We start from the raw sequence: 17,654 nt of genomic DNA on the forward strand, positions 1-17,654 counted from the left end.
ACAGAACAGGTAAGGCTACTTTCACACTCACGTTTGGTGCGGATCCATCATGGATCTGCACAGACTGATCCGTTCATAACAGATCCGTTTGTATTATCTTCAACATAGCCAAGACGGATCCATCTTGAACACCATTGAAAGTCAATAGAGGACGGATCCGTTTTCTATTGTGCCAGACTGTGTCAGTGAAAACGGATCCGTCCCCATTGACTTACATTGTGTACCAGAACGAATCAGTTTGGCTCAGTTTCGTCAGACGGACACCAAAATACTGCAAGCAGTGTTTTGGTGTCCACCTCCAGAGCGGAATGGTGACTGAACGGAGGCAAACTGATGCATTCTTAGCGGATCCTTTTCCATTCAGAATGCATTAGGGCAAAACTGATCCATTTTGGACCGCTTGTGAGAACCCTGAACGGATCTCACAAACGGAAAGCCAAAATGCCAGCGTGAAAGTAGCCTATGGAGGGGGAAATCACACTTAGGCCTCATGCACACAAACGTGTGCGCCCTGTGGCCGTGCTGCGGGCCGCAATGCACGTACACCGACCGTTGGGCAACCGCAGCGGATCGCGGACCCATTCCCTTTAATGTGTCCGCGATCCGCATGTTCCGCAAAAAGATAGGACATGTTCTATATTTTTGCGGAACAGAAGTACGGGACGTAACCCCACGGAAGCAGTCCGTAGTGCTTCCATGGGTTTCCGTTCTGTGCTTCCATTCCGCATCTCCGGATATGCGGACCCATTGAAGTGAATGGGTCCGCATCTGTGATGCGGAATGCCCACATAAAGGGCGCCCGTCTATTGCGGATCTGCAAATGCGGTCCGCAATACGGCCATGGGGTGCACACTTTCGTGTGCAGGAGGCCTTACTACATAAAGGCAGAAGGCTCCTGTGATCTTCAGAAGCAGTGTAGAAGCAGTTCTTTTATCAGGCTCAGGATCTCACAAGCTCATTGGAATATGATTTGAACAGTGTTAGGCTACTTTTACACTGGCGTTTTGAATTCGGTTTGTGAGATCCGTTTCAGGGATCTCACAAACAGTTCAAAACGGATCAGTTCAGCCCCAATGCATTCTGAATGGATAAGGATCCGCTCAGAATGCATCAGTTTGGCTCCGTTCCGCCTCCATTCTGCTCTGGATGCGGACACCAAAACGCTGCTTGCAGCGTTTTGGTGTCCGCCTGGCGATGCGGAGCCAAACAGATCCGGCCTGACTTACAATGTAAGTCAATGGGGACGGATCAGTTTTCCCTGACACAATATGGTACAATTGAAAACGGATCCATCCCCCATTGAATTTCAATGTAAGTCAGGACGGATCCGTTTTGACTTAGACTTTTTTTTGACAGAATAATGCAAACGGATCCGTTCTGAACGGATACCAGCGTTTGCATTATAGGTGCGGATCCATCTGTGTAGATACCAGACGGATCCGCACCTAACGCAGGTGTGAAAGTAGCCTTAACTGCAGGGGATTAGAGAGGTCACCACGATTAAGGCCTCATGCACACGACCGTGCCGTTTTTTGCGGTCCGCAAACCGCAGATCCGCAAAAAACGGAAGTCGCCCGTGTTGCCTTCCGCAATTTGCCGAACGGGCGCCGGCAATATAAATGCCTATTCTTGTCCGCAAAGCGTGGACAAGAATAGGACATGTTATATTTTTTTAGCGGGGCCGCGAAACGGAGCAACGGCTGCGGACAGCACACGGAGTGCTGTCCGCATCCTTTGCGGCCCCATTGAAGTGAATGGGTCCACATCCGAGCCGCCAAAATGGCGGATCGGATGCGGACGCAAACAACAGTCATGTGTGTGAGGCCTTACAGCGTTAAAACTTATCCTTCATTCAAAAACAGTGTCTGTATTTCTGCCTGCAAACAAATATCTGTCATGTGCACTGTGCATTTTCTTCACTTCCACCAACAGAAATAACCGCAATACGGACAACAATAGGGCATTTTCGATCATTTGCGTATCCACAAACTATGATTTTGGGTGCCAGCCGGTAGATAAGATCTCCCAATAAAGAAGTGTTTTCTCATCAGGTGATTGTTGGCACCTTTACACATTGCAATAAAATAGGGAACAAGAGTTTGTATGAATGTTAGTTCCTAATAATCTGCCCGTGTGAAAGGGCCTTAACCCCTTCAGTACCAAGCCATTTTTCACCTTAAGGACAAATTTATGTGGTAATAACTTTGGAACACTTTTACGTATCCAACCCATTCTGAGATTGTTTTCTTGTGACACATTGTACTTCATGATAATGGTAAATTTGAGTCAATGTAAATCACCTTTGTTTATTATTAACCCTTTAAGGACTCAGCCCTATTTCACCTTAAGTACTTGGCCATTTTTTGCAAATCTGACCAGTGTCACTTTAAGTGCTGATAACTTTAAAACGCTTTGACTTATCCAGGCCATTCTGAGATAGTTTTTTTCGTCACATAGTGTACTTCATGACACTGGTAAAATGAAGTTAAAAAAATTCATTTTTATTTATAAAAAAAACCAAATTTACCCAAAATTTGAAAAAAAATTGCAAATTTCCAAGTTTCAATTTCTCTACTTCTATAATACATAGTAATACCTCCAAAAATAGTTATTACTTTACATTCCCCATATGTCTACTTCATGTTTGGATCATTTTGGAAATGATATTTTATTTTTTGGGGATGTTACAAGGCTTAGAAGTTTAGAAGCAAATCTTGAAATTTTTCAGAAATTTTCAAAAACCCAATTTTTAGGGACCAGTTCAGGTCTGAAGTCACTTTGCGAGGCTTACATAATAGAAATCACCCAAAAATGACCCCATTCTATAAACTACGACCCTCAAAGCAAGGGTTAACAGCCAAACCAAACTTAATATTTATGGTTCTGATTCTGTAGTTTACAGAAACACCTCATATGTGGTCGTAAACCACTGTACGGGCACACGGCAGGGCGCAGAAGGAAAGGAATGCCATACAGTTTTTGGAAGGCAGGTTTTGCTGGACTGTTTTTTTTGACACCCATGTCCCATTTGAAGCCCCCCGATGCACCCCTAGAGTAGAAACTCCAAAAAAGTGGCTCCATTTTAGAAACTACGGGATATTTTATTTTTTGGGGATGTTACAAGGCTTTGAAATTTTTCAGAAATTTTCAAAAACCCAATTTTTAGGGACCAGTTCAGGTCTGAAGTCACTTTGCGAGGCTTACATAATAGAAACCACCCAAAAATGACCCCATTCTATAAACTACACCCCTCAAGGTATTCAAAACTGATTTTACAAACTTTGTTAACCCTTTAGGTGTTCCACAAGAATGAATGGAAAATAGAGATACAATTTCAAAATGTCACTTTTTTGGCAGATTTTCCATTTTAATAATTTTTTCCAGTTACAAAGCAAGGGTTAACAGCCAAACCAAACTCAATATTTATGGCCCTGATTCTGTAGTTTACAGAAACACCCCATATGTGGTCGTAAACCACTGTACGGGCACACGGCAGGGCGCAGAAGGAAAGGAATGCCATACAGTTTTTGGAAGGCAGGTTTTGCTGGACTGTTTTTTTTTACACCATGTCCAATTTGAAGCCCCCCTGATGCAACCCTAGAGTAGAAACTTCAGAAAAGTGACCCCATCTAAGAAACTACACCCCTCAAGGTATTCAAAACAGATTTTACAAACGTCGTTAACCCTTTAGGTGTTCCACAAGAGTTATTGGCAAATGGAGATGAAATTTCAGAATTAAAATTTTTTGCCAAATTTTCCATTTTAATCAATTTTTCCCAGTAACAAAGCAAGGGTTAACAGCCAAACCAAACTCAATATTTATGGCCCTGATTCTGTAGTTTACAGAAACACCCCAGCTGTATGGGCACATGGCAGGGCGCAGAAGGAAAGGAATGCCATACGGTTTTTGGAAGGCAGATTTTGCTGGACTGGTTTTCTTGACACCATGTCCCATTTGAAGCCCCCCTAGAGTAGAAACTACAAAAAAGTGGCCCCATTTTAGAAACTACGGGATAGGGTGGCAGTATTGTTGGTACTAGTTTAGGGTACATATGATTTTTGGTTGCTCTATATTACACTTTTTGTGAGGCAAGATAACAAGAAATAGCTGTTTTGGCACCGTTTTTATTTTTTGCTTACAACATTCATCTGACAGGTTAGATCATGTGATATTTTTATAGACCAGGTTGTCACGGATGCGGAGATACCTAATATGTATACTTTTTATTTATGTAAGTTTTACACAATGATTTCATTTTTGAAGCAAAAAAAATCATGTTTTAGTGTTTCCATAGTCTGAGAGCCAAGATTTTTACAGTTTTTGGGCGATTACCTTGGGTAGGCTATGATTTTTGTGGGATGAGATGACGGTTTTATTGGCACTATTTTGGGGTGCGTGTGACTTTTTGATCGCTTGCTATTACACTTTTTGTGATGTAAGGTGACAAAAAATGGTTTATTTAGCACAGTTTTTATTTTTTATGGTGTTCATCTGAGGGGTTAGGTCATGTGATATTTTTATAGAGCCGGTCGATACGGACGCGGCGATACCTAATATGTATACTTTTTTTTTATTTATGTAAGTTTTACACAATAATATCATTTTGGAAACAAAAAAAAAATCATGTTTTAGTGTCTCCATATTCTGAGAGCCATAGTTTTTCAGTTTTTGGGCGATTATCTTAGGTAGGGTCTCATTTTTTGCGGGATGAGATGACGGTTTGATTGCCACTATTTTGGGGTGCATATGACTTTTTGATCACTTGCTATTACACTTTTTGTGATGTAAGGTGACAAAAATTGGTTTATTTAGCACAGTTTTTTTTTTTTTTTTTACAGTGTTCATCTGAGGGGTTAGGTCATGTGATATTTTTATAGAGCCGGTCGATACGAACGCGGCGATACCAAATATGTATACTTTTTTTTTTATTTATGTAAGTTTTACACAATAACAACTTTTTTAAAACAAAAAAAAGATGTTTTAGTGTCTCCATATTCTGAGCCATAGTTTTTTAATTTTTTGGGCGATTGTCTCAGGTAGGAGCTAATTTTTTGCGGGATGAGGTGACGGTTAGATTAGTACTATTTTGGTGGATCACTTGCTGTTGTACTTTTTGTGATGTAAGGTGACAAAAAAATGGTTTATTTAGCACAGTTTTTTTTTTACGGTGTTCATCTGAGGGGTTAGGTCATGTGATATCTTTATAGAGCCGATCAATACGGACGCGGCGATACCTAGTATGTATATTCCCCCCCCCCCTTTTTTTTACTTTATTTAGGGAAAATTATGTTTTTGTTTATTTTTACTTGAAACTTTTAATTTTTTTGTGGGAAAACTTTATTTTTTACTTTATTTTTTGTCCCACTTTTGGGCGTCTAATCCTTTACAATGCATTCCAATACTTCTGTATTGGAATGAATTGGCTGTATGAGTAGGGGCTGGATCTCACAGCCACGTCACAGGAAGGCAGCGGTGATGCCTCAGGAAGGCATCGCGCTGCCTTCCATGCCATCGGGTCCCCCTTACAGCCCCATGGGGATCCGATGGCACCACCGCCGCTGCCGCCCCACCAGGAAAAAGCCGCAAACCGCAGGTCTGAATTGTACCGGTACGTCCTGGGTCCTTAAGGACTCGGCAAACATGGCGTACCGGTACGTCCTAAGTCCTTAAGGGGTTAAAAAAATAATATATTTGAATTTCTCTGTTTCTAAGGCTACATGCACACGAATTTTGTTTGTTTCCGTTCCGTTGTTTTTTTTTTGAGGATAGGATGTGGACCCATTCATTTCAATGGGTCCGCAAAAAATACAGACAGCACACCGTGTGCTCTCCGCATCAGTATGTCCGTTCCGTAGGCCCCGTGTCCTATTCTTGTCCGTTTTAGGCATTATTACAATGGATCCTCAAAAAAAAAATGGCATACGGATGTCATCCGTTTTTTCTTTGTGGACCGCAAAACACATACGGTCGTGTGCATGTAGCCTAAGACAGATAGTGATACATCACTAGTTATTACTTTACATTTCCCATTTGTATACTTTAGGTTGACATAATTTTGTAAATGTAATATTTTTTTTTTTAAGACGTTAGAAGGCCTAGAATTTTAGAAGCAATTCTTAAAATTTTTAAGAAAATTTCCAAAACCCACTGTTTTAAGGAGCAGTTCAGTTATGTCACTTTGTGGGGCTTACATAGTGAAACCACCCATAAATTACTCCATTTTAGAAACTACACCCCTGAAGGTATTCAAAACTGATTTTACAAACTTTGTTAAGACTTTAGGTGCTCCACAAGAATTAAAGGAAAATGAAGATTACATTTCTAAATTTTCCTTTTTAGGCCGATTTTTCATTTTAATCCTTTTTCCCTGTAACACAGCAAGGGTTAACGGCCAAACAAAACTCAATATCTATTACCCTGATTCTGCAGTTCACAGAAACAACCTATATGTTGGAGAGCAGATTTTGCTGGAGTGATTTTTAGACACATTTGTCCCATTTGAAGCCCCCTGATGCACCCTACAGTAGAAACTCCCAAACGGGGACCCCCTTTTGGAAACCATGGGATAAGGTGATGCTTTTTGTGAGGCAAGGTAACCAAAAAATTACTGTCCTGGCACAGTTTTGATTTTTTTTACAATGTTCACTTGACAGGTTAGATCATGTGATAAGCAGGTTATTACGGACACGGCAATACCTAATATGTATACGTAAAAGCATTTTTGAAAATAAAAAAGGTTTTTATTTTTATGGCATTCACCTTAGGGGCTAGATCATGTGATTTTTTTTTTTAGCGCTGGTTGTTACAGACACAGTAATACCTAATATTTATATATTATAATTTTTTTTCGGTTTTATACAATAAAGGCATTTTGAAAAAGAAAATCATGTCTCCATTTTCTGAAAGCCATATTTTTTTTACTTTTCAGACGATTGTCTTAGGTAGGGTCTAATTTTTCTGCGGGATGGGATGACAGTTTGGTACCATTTTTGGGCACATATGACTTTTTGATCCCTTGGTATTAGGCTACGTCTACAGGACGACATTTGTCTCGCGACATTTTGTTGCACTAATGTCGAGCGACAATTTTTATAATGACAGTCTATGATGTCGCACTGCAACATGCTGCGACTGTTGCGTCGCAGTCGCAGCATGTTGCATGCTGCAGTGCGACACCATAGACTGCCATTATAAAAATTGTTGCGCAACATTAGTAGTTGTGCCCTAAATGTCTTCGTGTAGATGTAGCCTTACACTTTTTGTGATACAAGGTGATAAAAAATGGCTTTTTAGCACAGTATTTTTTTATTTTTTTTTAAAGGTGTTCACCAGACGGGCTGGATCACGTGATATTTTTATAGAGCAGGTTGTTATGGACGCAGCGATACCTAATAGGACTATTTTTTATTTTATTTCAGTTTTGCACAATAAATTTTATTTTATTTTTTTATCATGTTTTTAAGTCTCCATTTCCTAAAATCCACATTGTTTTTTATTTTTTTGGGCAATTGTCTTATGTAGAGCCTCGTTTTTTGCAGGATGAGGTGACAGTGATTGATAAAAAATTTGGGTACATATGACTTTTTTGATCACTTTTTATACAATTTTTTAGGAAGTAAGGTGGACAAAATTCCATCATAGTTTTTCATATTTTTTTTTATGGCATTCACTGTGCGGTAAATGTAACATGATCCTTGTATAGATTAGGTCATTACGGACGCAGCGATACCAAACATGTTTAGTGTTTTTTTTAGGCATTTATATGTGTGGATATAGGAAGAAGTTAGATTTATTTTTTTTCTTTTACACTTTTTCAAGAGTCAGTGGGTCTGATGGCTCTACAATACACTACAGTACACTGTATAGTGTACTGCTGTGTATTTTCATTTACACAGCCTGATCAGGCTCCTGCCTTTATCATATAAATACATTTAACATGGTTCTGATCCACACAGTCATGAACTGTGGGGATCAGAACCTTTTGCCGGCATTAAAATCCTCTGATTGGCTAGTCTATACAGACTAGCCAATCAGAGAGATCACCGGCCCGGGACCGCTCTCATTGGTCCCTGGCTGGATAACTTCTTCTCCGCATGCTGCACTGCAGTCCTGACATCACACAGCGTCGGGTCATAGTACGCGCTTACTATGTCCCGACGATGTGTTAAGGCTGAAAGTGCGGTGCGTGCCGGCGGGTGACCCCGGAGCGGTAAGTAATAGCAAGCGCTTCCCTTCTGCTCCGTGGTCACATGACACAAATGAATTCTCGATGCAAAAAATTAGCATTGAGGATTTTTTGGTGTCGAATTTCTCGATTCAATCAAGTAATCGTTTCAGCCCTAATGGTGACAGATTGCTGCCATGACGAACCTGTACGTCGTGGAGGCCTAAGGCAGTGCAGTCCATAACGTACAGGTACATCACGGTGGCTTAAAGGATTTCCAAGCGGACGCAAACAACAGTCATGTGTGTGAGGCCTTACAGCGTTAAAACTTATCCTTCATTCAAAAACAGTGTCTGTATTTCTGCCTGCAAACAAATATCTGTCATGTGCACTGTGCATTTTCTTCACTTCCACCAACAGAAATAACCGCAATACGGACAACAATAGGGCATTTTCGATCATTTGCGTATCCACAAACTATGATTTTGGGTGCCAGCCGGTAGATAAGATCTCCCAATAAAGAAGTGTTTTCTCATCAGGTGATTGTTGGCACCTTTACACATTGCAATAAAATAGGGAACAAGAGTTTGTATGAATGTTAGTTCCTAATAATCTGCCCGTGTGAAAGGGCCTTAACCCCTTCAGTACCAAGCCATTTTTCACCTTAAGGACAAATTTATGTGGTAATAACTTTGGAACACTTTTACGTATCCAACCCATTCTGAGATTGTTTTCTTGTGACACATTGTACTTCATGATAATGGTAAATTTGAGTCAATGTAAATCACCTTTGTTTATTATTAACCCTTTAAGGACTCAGCCCTATTTCACCTTAAGTACTTGGCCATTTTTTGCAAATCTGACCAGTGTCACTTTAAGTGCTGATAACTTTAAAACGCTTTGACTTATCCAGGCCATTCTGAGATAGTTTTTTTCGTCACATAGTGTACTTCATGACACTGGTAAAATGAAGTTAAAAAAATTCATTTTTATTTATAAAAAAAACCAAATTTACCCAAAATTTGAAAAAAAATTGCAAATTTCCAAGTTTCAATTTCTCTACTTCTATAATACATAGTAATACCTCCAAAAATAGTTATTACTTTACATTCCCCATATGTCTACTTCATGTTTGGATCATTTTGGAAATGATATTTTATTTTTTGGGGATGTTACAAGGCTTAGAAGTTTAGAAGCAAATCTTGAAATTTTCAGAAATTTTCAAAAACCCAATTTTTAGGGACCAGTTCAGGTCTGAAGTCACTTTGCGAGGCTTACATAATAGAAATCACCCAAAAATGACCCCATTCTATAAACTACGACCCTCAAAGCAAGGGTTAACAGCCAAACCAAACTTAATATTTATGGTTCTGATTCTGTAGTTTACAGAAACACCTCATATGTGGTCGTAAACCACTGTACGGGCACACGGCAGGGCGCAGAAGGAAAGGAATGCCATACAGTTTTTGGAAGGCAGGTTTTGCTGGACTGTTTTTTTTGACACCCATGTCCCATTTGAAGCCCCCCGATGCACCCCTAGAGTAGAAACTCCAAAAAAGTGGCTCCATTTTAGAAACTACGGGATATTTTATTTTTTGGGGATGTTACAAGGCTTTGAAATTTTTCAGAAATTTTCAAAAACCCAATTTTTAGGGACCAGTTCAGGTCTGAAGTCACTTTGCGAGGCTTACATAATAGAAACCACCCAAAAATGACCCCATTCTATAAACTACACCCCTCAAGGTATTCAAAACTGATTTTACAAACTTTGTTAACCCTTTAGGTGTTCCACAAGAATGAATGGAAAATAGAGATACAATTTCAAAATGTCACTTTTTTGGCAGATTTTCCATTTTAATAATTTTTTCCAGTTACAAAGCAAGGGTTAACAGCCAAACCAAACTCAATATTTATGGCCCTGATTCTGTAGTTTACAGAAACACCCCATATGTGGTCGTAAACCACTGTACGGGCACACGGCAGGGCGCAGAAGGAAAGGAATGCCATACAGTTTTTGGAAGGCAGGTTTTGCTGGACTGTTTTTTTTTACACCATGTCCAATTTGAAGCCCCCCTGATGCAACCCTAGAGTAGAAACTTCAGAAAAGTGACCCCATCTAAGAAACTACACCCCTCAAGGTATTCAAAACAGATTTTACAAACGTCGTTAACCCTTTAGGTGTTCCACAAGAGTTATTGGCAAATGGAGATGAAATTTCAGAATTAAAATTTTTTGCCAAATTTTCCATTTTAATCAATTTTTCCCAGTAACAAAGCAAGGGTTAACAGCCAAACCAAACTCAATATTTATGGCCCTGATTCTGTAGTTTACAGAAACACCCCAGCTGTATGGGCACATGGCAGGGCGCAGAAGGAAAGGAATGCCATACGGTTTTTGGAAGGCAGATTTTGCTGGACTGGTTTTCTTGACACCATGTCCCATTTGAAGCCCCCCTAGAGTAGAAACTACAAAAAAGTGGCCCCATTTTAGAAACTACGGGATAGGGTGGCAGTATTGTTGGTACTAGTTTAGGGTACATATGATTTTTGGTTGCTCTATATTACACTTTTTGTGAGGCAAGATAACAAGAAATAGCTGTTTTGGCACCGTTTTTATTTTTTGCTTACAACATTCATCTGACAGGTTAGATCATGTGATATTTTTATAGACCAGGTTGTCACGGATGCGGAGATACCTAATATGTATACTTTTTATTTATGTAAGTTTTACACAATGATTTCATTTTTGAAGCAAAAAAAATCATGTTTTAGTGTTTCCATAGTCTGAGAGCCAAGATTTTTACAGTTTTTGGGCGATTACCTTGGGTAGGCTATGATTTTTGTGGGATGAGATGACGGTTTTATTGGCACTATTTTGGGGTGCGTGTGACTTTTTGATCGCTTGCTATTACACTTTTTGTGATGTAAGGTGACAAAAAATGGTTTATTTAGCACAGTTTTTATTTTTTATGGTGTTCATCTGAGGGGTTAGGTCATGTGATATTTTTATAGAGCCGGTCGATACGGACGCGGCGATACCTAATATGTATACTTTTTTTTTATTTATGTAAGTTTTACACAATAATATCATTTTGGAAACAAAAAAAAATCATGTTTTAGTGTCTCCATATTCTGAGAGCCATAGTTTTTCAGTTTTTGGGCGATTATCTTAGGTAGGGTCTCATTTTTTGCGGGATGAGATGACGGTTTGATTGCCACTATTTTGGGGTGCATATGACTTTTTGATCACTTGCTATTACACTTTTTGTGATGTAAGGTGACAAAAATTGGTTTATTTAGCACAGTTTTTTTTTTTTTTTTTTACAGTGTTCATCTGAGGGGTTAGGTCATGTGATATTTTTATAGAGCCGGTCGATACGAACGCGGCGATACCAAATATGTATACTTTTTTTTTTATTTATGTAAGTTTTACACAATAACAACTTTTTTAAAACAAAAAAAAGATGTTTTAGTGTCTCCATATTCTGAGCCATAGTTTTTTAATTTTTTGGGCGATTGTCTCAGGTAGGAGCTAATTTTTTGCGGGATGAGGTGACGGTTAGATTAGTACTATTTTGGTGGATCACTTGCTGTTGTACTTTTTGTGATGTAAGGTGACAAAAAAATGGTTTATTTAGCACAGTTTTTTTTTTTACGGTGTTCATCTGAGGGGTTAGGTCATGTGATATCTTTATAGAGCCGATCAATACGGACGCGGCGATACCTAGTATGTATATTCCCCCCCCCCTTTTTTTTACTTTATTTAGGGAAAATTATGTTTTTGTTTATTTTTACTTGAAACTTTTAATTTTTTTGTGGGAAAACTTTATTTTTTACTTAATTTTTTGTCCCACTTTTGGGCGTCTAATCCTTTACAATGCATTCCAATACTTCTGTATTGGAATGAATTGGCTGTATGAGTAGGGGCTGGATCTCACAGCCACGTCACAGGAAGGCAGCGGTGATGCCTCAGGAAGGCATCGCGCTGCCTTCCATGCCATCGGGTCCCCCTTACAGCCCCATGGGGATCCGATGGCACCACCGCCGCTGCCGCCCCACCAGGAAAAAGCCGCAAACCGCAGGTCTGAATTGTACCGGTACGTCCTGGGTCCTTAAGGACTCGGCAAACATGGCGTACCGGTACGTCCTAAGTCCTTAAGGGGTTAAAAAAATAATATATTTGAATTTCTCTGTTTCTAAGGCTACATGCACACGAATTTTGTTTGTTTCCGTTCCGTTGTTTTTTTTTTGAGGATAGGATGTGGACCCATTCATTTCAATGGGTCCGCAAAAAATACAGACAGCACACCGTGTGCTCTCCGCATCAGTATGTCCGTTCCGTAGGCCCCGTGTCCTATTCTTGTCCGTTTTAGGCATTATTACAATGGATCCTCAAAAAAAAAATGGCATACGGATGTCATCCGTTTTTTCTTTGTGGACCGCAAAACACATACGGTCGTGTGCATGTAGCCTAAGACAGATAGTGATACATCACTAGTTATTACTTTACATTTCCCATTTGTATACTTTAGGTTGACATAATTTTGTAAATGTAATATTTTTTTTTTTAAGACGTTAGAAGGCCTAGAATTTTAGAAGCAATTCTTAAAATTTTTAAGAAAATTTCCAAAACCCACTGTTTTAAGGAGCAGTTCAGTTATGTCACTTTGTGGGGCTTACATAGTGAAACCACCCATAAATTACTCCATTTTAGAAACTACACCCCTGAAGGTATTCAAAACTGATTTTACAAACTTTGTTAAGACTTTAGGTGTTCCACAAGAATTAAAGGAAAATGAAGATTACATTTCTAAATTTTCCTTTTTAGGCCGATTTTTCATTTTAATCCTTTTTCCCTGTAACACAGCAAGGGTTAACGGCCAAACAAAACTCAATATCTATTACCCTGATTCTGCAGTTCACAGAAACAACCTATATGTTGGAGAGCAGATTTTGCTGGAGTGATTTTTAGACACATTTGTCCCATTTGAAGCCCCCTGATGCACCCTACAGTAGAAACTCCCAAACGGGGACCCCCTTTTGGAAACCATGGGATAAGGTGATGCTTTTTGTGAGGCAAGGTAACCAAAAAATTACTGTCCTGGCACAGTTTTGATTTTTTTTACAATGTTCACTTGACAGGTTAGATCATGTGATAAGCAGGTTATTACGGACACGGCAATACCTAATATGTATACGTAAAAGCATTTTTGAAAATAAAAAAGGTTTTTATTTTTATGGCATTCACCTTAGGGGCTAGATCATGTGATTTTTTTTTTTAGCGCTGGTTGTTACAGACACAGTAATACCTAATATTTATATATTATAATTTTTTTTCGGTTTTATACAATAAAGGCATTTTGAAAAAGAAAATCATGTCTCCATTTTCTGAAAGCCATATTTTTTTTACTTTTCAGACGATTGTCTTAGGTAGGGTCTAATTTTTCTGCGGGATGGGATGACAGTTTGGTACCATTTTTGGGCACATATGACTTTTTGATCCCTTGGTATTAGGCTACGTCTACAGGACGACATTTGTCTCGCGACATTTTGTTGCACTAATGTCGAGCGACAATTTTTATAATGACAGTCTATGATGTCGCACTGCAACATGCTGCGACTGTTGCGTCGCAGTCGCAGCATGTTGCATGCTGCAGTGCGACACCATAGACTGCCATTATAAAAATTGTTGCGCAACATTAGTAGTTGTGCCCTAAATGTCTTCGTGTAGATGTAGCCTTACACTTTTTGTGATACAAGGTGATAAAAAATGGCTTTTTAGCACAGTATTTTTTTATTTTTTTTTAAAGGTGTTCACCAGACGGGCTGGATCACGTGATATTTTTATAGAGCAGGTTGTTATGGACGCAGCGATACCTAATAGGACTATTTTTTATTTTATTTCAGTTTTGCACAATAAATTTTATTTTATTTTTTTATCATGTTTTTAAGTCTCCATTTCCTAAAATCCACATTGTTTTTTATTTTTTTGGGCAATTGTCTTATGTAGAGCCTCGTTTTTTGCAGGATGAGGTGACAGTGATTGATAAAAAATTTGGGTACATATGACTTTTTTGATCACTTTTTATACAATTTTTTAGGAAGTAAGGTGGACAAAATTCCATCATAGTTTTTCATATTTTTTTTTATGGCATTCACTGTGCGGTAAATGTAACATGATCCTTGTATAGATTAGGTCATTACGGACGCAGCGATACCAAACATGTTTAGTGTTTTTTTTAGGCATTTATATGTGTGGATATAGGAAGAAGTTAGATTTATTTTTTTTCTTTTACACTTTTTCAAGAGTCAGTGGGTCTGATGGCTCTACAATACACTACAGTACACTGTATAGTGTACTGCTGTGTATTTTCATTTACACAGCCTGATCAGGCTCCTGCCTTTATCATATAAATACATTTAACATGGTTCTGATCCACACAGTCATGAACTGTGGGGATCAGAACCTTTTGCCGGCATTAAAATCCTCTGATTGGCTAGTCTATACAGACTAGCCAATCAGAGAGATCACCGGCCCGGGACCGCTCTCATTGGTCCCTGGCTGGATAACTTCTTCTCCGCATGCTGCACTGCAGTCCTGACATCACACAGCGTCGGGTCATAGTACGCGCTTACTATGTCCCGACGATGTGTTAAGGCTGAAAGTGCGGTGCGTGCCGGCGGGTGACCCCGGAGCGGTAAGTAATAGCAAGCGCTTCCCTTCTGCTCCGTGGTCACATGACACAAATGAATTCTCGATGCAAAAAATTAGCATTGAGGATTTTTTGGTGTCGAATTTCTCGATTCAATCAAGTAATCGTTTCAGCCCTAATGGTGACAGATTGCTGCCATGACGAACCTGTACGTCGTGGAGGCCTAAGGCAGTGCAGTCCATAACGTACAGGTACATCACGGTGGCTTAAAGGATTTCCAAGCGCTTTTTTTTCATTTGTCTTTGTTGACAAACCGATGCCCTCCTGCTCCATTCTGGCTCCCTGGCCCTCTTCACTGGTCTTCCGGTCCCTGTCTGTCAACTTCAGCACATGCGTCGCTGCAGCCTGCGACTGATCTCAGTGGAGATGTGTCCCCAAGTAGCAAGTGACCCAGCAGTGAGGTGCAATGGTGTACTGAGAACCTAAAGTGGCCCTGGAAAAAAAATACTAAACGTGGCCCTATGTTATAGGTGGGTCCAAAATGACAGAAGGCAGGGCAAAAACAAGTAGGCAGGGTCAGCAATACCATAGTCAAAAATACCGTCCCAGCAGAACCATATACCACACAAAATATTGCCCCAAAAGCTGCCCCTTTGTGGTGGCCATTAATAGATGCCATTTGCTGTCCTCCTCCTCCAGTTGTCTCTGATTAAGGTATGGAGCAGGGGGCTTAGTCTGAGTTCACACTTCAGTTACTTGGTCAGTTATTGTGAAGCCTATACAGAGATAAGGTATAATGGAGAGATCTGCACCTGTTCTAGGTTTTTAACCCGCACATATTTTTGGCTCAAAATAACTGAAATGTGAACTGGGTCTTAGGAGGTAAGATGCCAGCCACAGCAAATGAATTTAGGAGGGCATATGTGGTCGCTGGCCGGGTACATGAGTACCTGATTCTCACAGTGTTAATTACCGCTGAGAACTCATTATGTACCTGGCCATTGGCAGAGAGGAGGGCTTGGGTGTCTCCCTGGGCATTGGCCCACTGGGAAATTTCCCTGTAGGGTCTACAACCAAACTACCCCTGGTGAGGTGTTAGCACGAGTGTTGAGCGAACTTGTGTTTTAAGTTCTGCGTCCAAAGTTCGGGTTATCGAAGAATCGCGTTATGGATTCTAAATTCCGTTATGGTCCGTGGTAGCGGAATCCATAACCGGATTCTTCGATAACCTGAACTTTGGACGCAGAACTTAAAACACAAGTTCGCTCACCATTGAGACCAGACATTGGCTGCGGTGGCACATAGGAGAATTGACAGTAGTGGTGTCGCTAGAGGGGGCGAGGGGGGGGCAATCGCTGTTGTTCTTTGCCCCGCCGCTGATTCCCCCAGGTGAATACTAATGAGTGCTTCCATTATGGAAGCGCTCATTAGTACCGAAGGACCAGGAAGCGGTAAACGCTCTGTACTTACCACTTCCTGGTCCTCGGCTGTCGGCTGTGCAGGGCTGCGCACAACGTGAGGGCGCTCTGTGACCTCACGCTGTGCGTGCCAGTTCAGAGCACAGTCGACTGAGGAGAGAGAAAATTGCAGGCGGCGTCCAGGAGCAGGAGAGGTAAGTGTTTTTTTATTTTATAAAAAATGTGGCTGCTGGGGGAATAATGGGGGCTAATCATGAGGCATAATGGGGGCTAATCATGAGGCATAATGGGAGCTAATCATGAGGCATAATGGGGGCTAATCATGAGGCATAATGGGGGCTAATTGGAGGCATATGGGGGCTAATTAGAGGCATAATGGGGGCTAATTAGGGACATAATGGGGGCTAATGAGGCATAATGGCTTATAATGGGGGCTAATTAGGCATATGGAAGCTAATGAGGCATATGGGGGCTAATAGGAGGCATAATATGGGCTAATGAGGCATAATGGTTTATAATGGGGGCTAATGAGGCATAAGGGCTGATATGGGGGCTAATGAGGCATAATGGTTTATAATGGGGCTAATGAGGCATAAGGGCTGATATGGGGGCTAATGAGGCATAAGGGCTGATATGGGGCTAATGAGAGACATGGGGGCTGATAAGAGGCATAATGGGAGCTAATAAGAGGAATAATAGGGGCTAATGAGGCATAAGGGCTTATAATGGGGGCTAATGAGGCATAGAGGCTGATATGGGGGCTAATGAGAGGCATGGGGGCTGATATGGGAGTGATGAGAGGCATAATAAGTGTCATCCACAGATGCCCCCATAACAGTATGTCTTCCACAGATCCACCATAACAGTATGTCTTCCACAGATCCACCATAACAGCACGCCTGCGCACTGACGAGAGACAGAAAGAAGGGGAAAGAATCCGCGGAAGCAAGCAGAGGACGGCACAGCAGACTGAATAGCTTCTTTTGTAAGTAAATTGTTTTATTATAAATGTATCCCTGCATACCGCAATTCTCTGGTATTTTGTAATCTTATTTATATATACTTATTTTGTTTTTGCCCCCCCCCCCCCATTTTTGACTGTGGTATCTTTGTGCCCCCCCTATATATTGTTCCTAGAGTCGCCACTGGTTGACAGTCCAGTGAAGAGCAGCAGGGAGCAAGAATGGAGAGCAGGTGACTATGGATTTCTCTAGGATAGAGATGAGCGAACTTCTGTTTTAAGTTCGGCGTCTAAAGTTCGGCTTCCGGTTAGCGGAGGATCCCGATATGGATTCCGAATTCCGTTGTGGTCCGTGGTAGCGGAATCAATAATGATCCCGATATGGATTCCGAATTCCGTTGTGGTCCGTGGTAGCGGAATCAATAATGACCATTATTGATTCTGCTACCACGGACCAC

The sequence above is a fragment of the Bufo bufo genome, chromosome 3, assembly GCF_905171765.1.
Source record: "Bufo bufo chromosome 3, aBufBuf1.1, whole genome shotgun sequence".
NCBI classification, from domain to species: Eukaryota; Metazoa; Chordata; class Amphibia; order Anura; family Bufonidae; genus Bufo; species Bufo bufo.